Source organism: Apodemus sylvaticus, chromosome X, assembly GCF_947179515.1.
Source record: "Apodemus sylvaticus chromosome X, mApoSyl1.1, whole genome shotgun sequence".
Classification (NCBI taxonomy): Eukaryota; Metazoa; Chordata; class Mammalia; order Rodentia; family Muridae; genus Apodemus; species Apodemus sylvaticus.
In genome coordinates, this window is record NC_067495.1 from 142,774,896 (window position 1) to 142,781,614 (window position 6,719).

General features: G+C 34.4%; 1 non-coding gene across 1 annotated transcript; it reads right to left on the reverse strand.

Moving 5' to 3' along the window:
- Window positions 1–974: 974 nt before the first annotated feature.
- On the reverse strand, window positions 975–1,076 carry LOC127675968 (small nucleolar RNA U13). The gene has a single exon (XR_007975629.1). It is a non-coding gene; the product is annotated as a small nucleolar RNA U13 (small nucleolar RNA).
- Window positions 1,077–6,719: the final 5,643 nt, after the last annotated feature.

The following is a 6,719-nucleotide window of genomic DNA, read 5'->3' on the forward strand; positions in this document are numbered from 1 at the left end:
TTAAAAATTTGTAGCATTATCTTTTTTTCTGTTTCATGTTAATTTATTCTAATAATTCTAACATTATTGAACTGCATGATTACTAGACACAATATAACCTAGTGATTTTAGAGAAAAAATTTGCAAGCTTTAAATAATAACTTAAGTTTCAGACTTATTCCTTTTTATAGACAAATACATAATTCTTTATGGTTTTAGTTATCAGAAGGACTAGTAGGTTAAAATTGGCAATGCAGAGCCTCAGCAGTAGAGTACAGGTTGCTCTTCTGGAAGACAGAGGTACAGATTTTAGCATCTACAAAGAGGCTCACAACCCTTTGTAACTTCAATTTCAGGGGATCCAATGCCCTCTCTGGTTTTTATGGGCACAGGCAAAATACCCGTATATTTAAAAATTATTTTAAAATTAAAAACAATCATAGTGGGACTTTAAAAATATCAAGTTCTTTTCTTCAGTGATGTAGTAACTGAAAAATTACCAATTCTTCAGAAAATAACCTGTCAACTATGTTCATGCAAGTAATCCTATCAAACTCAGTGAATCTTACACATACAGACAAAATTGATATATAAATATGAAGGGAACATTTCGGAAGAGGCATTTAAGCAAAAGAGGTTGGAGAGGCGCGGTGATAGTGGGGGGAATGAATGATTATAGTTCATTATATACATTTATGAAACTGTCAAAGAACAAATTCATTAAGTAAAACAAGCCATGCTTATGTTGTCAAAGGCAACCCCAAAAAGTAGTAATGATATTGAAGTCTCCTTACACAACATTTGAGAACTCAAAGTGGATAGTCCACAACATTCTTTAAAACCTAAGATTTGGTTTGCACAATTTAAAGGAAGCATATGGATTATTCTTTAGATGAAATTTCTACAGATTTATAAATTGTGCAGATAAGCCTTATTCATAGCCAGTAGTCCATATCTATATACACACTAATATAAACACATTCTATATACATATATTTCAGATAGGTATTATGCCAAAGCTATAACATAGTTTGAAGGAGGTACATATCAGATGAATATGTAAAAACCAATAATCCGCTTCTGAAACACAAAAATATCTGGCAATTTTCTTTTTTAACTCTACTGGAAAGTATTTTAAAATTTTAACAGTGTTGACAGATCTATGAAAACAAAGGTCAGCTAAAATGAAAATATATTTCTTTTCAATTTTTGGAAGAGACCACGAGTCTGGATAAAAGATTTTAATTTATTAATTAATCTTGTCTATGGTAAACATTAGCAAGAACAGATGGGGAAAAGAGGATTAAAATATGAATAATTACTTTATTGTCCTCAGGGATAAAGAAAAGGTCTTTTCACTTATAGCTATTATACAAAATGACATTTTCTCAACATTTTCATTCATAATGTTTTCTGGAGTATAAAGTTTGTCTTCCAAAGGTTTAAGTTAATGCCCACATGACTATGTAAAAATACTTTTTCATTTATTATATTTTCTTTTCCTGGGCCTTTGGTAAACTTAAGAGGCCTCATTATACTATATGGAAATAAAGTGATTTCCAAATGTAAAAGAACCATTTTTAATGCTGACTAAAGTCCACAGCAGAGTTAAATAGTTAACTCATTAACTCATTCATTCATTCATGTAACAAACATTTATTAAACTCGATGGGAAACTCTAATCCTCAAGGAGTTCACACTCAAGCAGTGCAGAAAGCCATGCATGAAATGAATGCTAATGCAGAGCTGTAAAGGAAAAGAAGGCTGTGCTGGGTGCACTGAAAAGAGGCAGCCCCTAGTTCATTTGAATCTAGATAGGAAGATCCTGTAAAGGTATACTAGAGTTAGACCTAGAAAGTTGAGTAGAATTGTATTAATTGTAAATAATGGATAAAGGAACTATAGACTGGAAGCAATTTATAGGGCAGGCTTGAATTCGATAATGGGATGTAAGTTTCAAATGCCACATTAAGGAAACGAGTTAGTGTAGCTTTAAAGAGATATTAACATGTTCAAGTCCATATTCAGGAATTGCATTTTCTTGCCTAGGATGATAGACTAGGGTAGGGAGAAACTAGAGGTGAGAGTACAAGAAGAACTGGAATACTGAAAATTCAGGGATGGAAAGTTCTGATGAGCAAGAGGGACAAGGAATTAGAGAACCAGTTCCCAGTGACCTTTGCAAAACCAGAAGAGGGTAGACTTAAAGGTCTTTCTAGAACCTTGTACGTGGTTATCATATGAGATACTCACATGCATTTAACTAAATCTTTATATAATTGATGAAAGCTAGTCAAGAAAATTTTTAACTAAGTTCATAGCTTTGTTTATATAGAATTCCAATGTACCTATGAGAAGCAGATGTTTTCTCTTTCATATACACTAAAGGATATTTTAGATAAAAAGATTGCTTCTGGATGACTATATCAACAATATACATCTACAAATGTACTAATTAGGAAGTGTGCTAACAATTTTTCCATATCACAACTATTAGCTAACGTTCTTTCTTTGACGTGGACATATATTGTGTAAGAATATAAAATGTAAAACTATAGAATATGGAAAATATAAAACTTGGAATTTTATTATAAAACTTACATTATTTAGTAGGGATGAACAATATAGTTTAGATGTGAGTGATATATTATAAACATCAAGACTGAGTAAGCATTTATGTATAGATTTATAAATTAGAAGGGGAAGAGGGGGAGAGAAGAGGACTTATGGGACTTTCGGGGAGTGGGGAGCCAGAAAAGGGGAAATCATTTGAAATGTAAATAAAGAATATATCGAATAAAAAAATTTAAAAAAAGAAGTTACATTTAATTCTTATTTTTGTGACATGTACATTTTAGACTGTAAGCAGTATCCTCTAGGTTTATTATAAAGTTTTTTCCTGAATAATTTCTAAAATGTATCCATTCTATTATTATACAAATATTGAACTGTCTGGACTTTGGTAAACATGTGGACTCTGCATGTATGAGCCAGACAGGATGGCAATCCTCATAAAAGTCAGGGGAAATCAGTGCCAATGACTGTTATTCTCAGTTTGAATTTAAGTCACAGCATCAGAGTTCCATAAGGAACTTGTGTCATAAACATCTGCTCATTTATTCAGATGGTATTTATTGGGTGCTTCTTCTTTGGTGGGCATTATGCTTGGCACTGGACACATGTTAGTAAATAAAAGAAAGACAATACTCCTGAAGAGCTTTCTGTCATATAGTGAGCACATGAAGTACAGAGTATAGCGTGCTAGGGTGTGGTTAACTAGAGACCAGAGGTTCCCATGATGTGATGGGTACTTCAGATTTATATACATGGACATGTGTGGTATGTGTACAGGTAGTGGAGGAGTGTTGTAGACAGTCAGAGACTGATAAAGAAAGTGGGAAAGAAGCAAAAACATGCTTATTTAGGTTTTCCCTTCATACTATACATCCTGTTAGTCATCGAAGAAAGGAAACAAAGAATGAAGGGAGATGCAGTCACACCTCCTTTCAGAAGCCTTCCTAATTCCTCCACACAGGAAGTGACTCGAATAATTACAGCTCTCAACTGCGGACAATTTCTTCCAATTTATGAGTATATTCTTTTGTGACCCTTAAAAATAAAGAAACTCTCACACAATAAAAAATCACTTCCTCTTTTTATATAAATTGAAGAAAATCTTTGTTCTCCTTAAACACCCTGACAAAACAAATTTACCAGAATTATGTGTAAAGACTGTGGGGTAAGGATGGGTGGGATGATGACAATAACCTGCTCAAGCTTCCTTTTGTGGCATTATTTATGTTCCTTTTTCTTCACCTTTGCCTTCTAAGTAATTAGCCTCATTCCTTACTAAGCCAGAAAGATGCTGATTACATACAAGTCACAGGATAACTTACCCTTATGACCTTCCTTGAGTTCTTTATAAATCTCTCCGCTGCTGGGAGGCCAGGGTTTTGTTCTTCCCTCCTTCAATAAAGAGCCATTGCTTTATAAGCTGCCACACACAGAAGCAGAACGAAAACAGTGAAAACTGTGGATGAAGCAGGGTTGGGGAGGGTGACTGTGACCTCGATCTTTCTGTTCCCATTTTCCCAGTGTTAGGTGCAATAATCATGCCAAAACAACACAGGTGACAAATTGGAACACAGTTATCTGTTGAGTATAAACTAAGGAGGTAAGAACAGTTGATGGCCAAGGTTCCTTCCAGCTCTGACATTCTAGGATTAAATATGTCTCAAGCATAATAAGTTTAAAAGGAAATTGAACACGATATGAATTAGGCTGATGTATAAGCACCCTGGAAGAAATACCCATTCACAAATCATAAGGATAGAAGGTATCTTCCAAGTTAATTTTCAAACAATGAGGATTAAGTCTAAAAACTGTTAAATAAAAATGGGAAGCCTATCTAGCTTATAAGCCAAAATGGGAATTGTCCTGCAATCCAGGAGAAAGTTAGGAAATGGGCAAGTCATTTTTGCATTTTCTTTCAGTGATGGAGATTGACTACAAGGCCTTGTACCTGCTAGATAAGCATTCTACCACCAAGCAGCATCCCAGTTCTTCAGCATTTGGAGTCTATAAGTCTAGTAACATTTAGTGTATAATTACATCACTGTTTACAGGACTCGTTATATTCAACATGTGGTAGCAAAAGGTATCCAGATGTCTCTGGTTTCAGTTTTCTTAATATGCTGGCTTCCACATTTTGCTTAGGGTCTTTTCTCTTTTGTCTGATTCATAACCACTGTTACTTGCTCTCATTATTTATTTCTCTTTCTGTATAAATTTTAACATGTAATTCTCATTTCATTCTTGTTATGATTTGACCACGGAGAAAACATGTTACTTCTTTTGATGAATCCAATATGGACATAGGCCAGTGTTAAGTCAATAAATAATAATTATAAATTTATTTGTACCACAAAATATTATAATTGTTTTGCTTATATTAATTCGTGCTGTACTCAGAAACACCTAAGTAAGAATGTGTGTATGACTCGGGCCATTAAATCCCTCCCATCAGGGCTTATAGAACTCTACAGAAAAGGAGGGAGAAACAGTATAAGAGTGGAACTGGAGGATACCAATAAAAAAGGCCATGTAAATCAGCATGATCAAATAAACTCACGCACACTGAGGCAGCATGTATATGGCCTTCAAGGATCTGCACCAGATGGGGTCCTAGAGCTCAAAGGAGAAGTAGACACATGCCATCATAGCTATCCCAGGGACAACCTCTACTTGATCATTATTTGCAAATAAAAATTTAGGTCCTTTCAAAGGAATCTCATTGTGGAACCAAACTACTTTTAAGGGTCCTTTGTGTATATATCATGGCTTCCACTTAAGTGTCCTTATGGAATTCTTGAGTGTAAGAATGCGTGGGTCTGTTTATTGTGCCTCCTCTTTGGTTATATCCTTACATTCATTTGTTTTGTTCAATTATGATGCTGGTTTTTGTTTCTTATTATATTTATTGTATTATAGTTTATCATAAAAGAGAGCTAAATAGAAGTAGTGACCTCATAACTTTGGAGAAGTTTCAATTGCAGTGACACAGTTGATCGTATTAATAAACTATCAACCTACCCACTACCAAAAGAATGTGTATATGCGTATGCATGCTCATTATATGAATATAGATTTTGTTCTTTTGTTTTTTGTTTTGTGTGTTTTTTCAATCCATGATGGTTTGTTGAGGTATGTCTTTTGCTGAGTATTGTAATGCTGAGTATTTGAGCCCAATATTTAGTTTCTCCAGAGATGAGAGAGTCTGCATGTAGACCCGAGTGATGTTATGCGACTTTACCCAAAGTTATTTCTTTCTGACTGGTAAATAAAGGTGTTGACAGCCAATAGCTGGGCAGAAGAGACATAGGCAGGGTTTAGGATTCCCAGGCTTGGTGTCAGAGTAGAACCACAAGGGAGAGAAGAAGGTGAGGAGAAAGGGAAAGATGCAGATGCCATGGATTAGGAGTCAAGAAAGCATGGCCTTGAGGGCTGGCCAATTGGAGTTAAGACCAGCTCAGATGAAACATAGTAAGCAATAATTCAGGGTTATTGATAAGAAATAGATTTTAATAGCATAAATGGTAGATATCTGCCCAGCTCTTGTGCTGTTTAAGGCTTATTGTAAACATAAAGGTTGTGTGTGTGTGTGTGTGTGTGTGTGTGTGTGTGTGTGTGTGTGTTTTATCTGGGAGCTAAATGGTCAAAAGCAGGATAGAAATCCTGGAATGGGATTAAATTTTTCTAAAATAATGTTTTTTTAATGGCAATTATAATGTCCTATGTTTTATTTTTTAAAATATTTTTGTATGTTTTTCAATTTATTTGAGCATTTCATACATGAGTACATTGAATTTGTCTTATTAAACTCCTACTTCTTCCCCATTTCCTCCTCTGATACATGACTTCTATAATTGATGCTGTGTTATGTAACACACATAAAAAGAGTTAGATAGAAAACTACTGAGTTTAATTGGTATCCTGATTTGTGTTTGTTTACAGTTAACCACCTAAGGTTAGGATCTCATGCCTCAAAAAAAAAAAAAAAAAGGTTATCCATCTCTAGGTAGTAATTAATTACCTGCACTTCTTCCTCTAGGAGTAGAGCTTTGTGAATTTTTCTTCCACCATGTTGTTAACTTTTAGTTTGCAGTTCTGAGAAAAAAGATAAGTTCCCTTAGTTGTTTAATTTCTCTCTTATCATGGCACTCAGATTTGACTTTTATGAC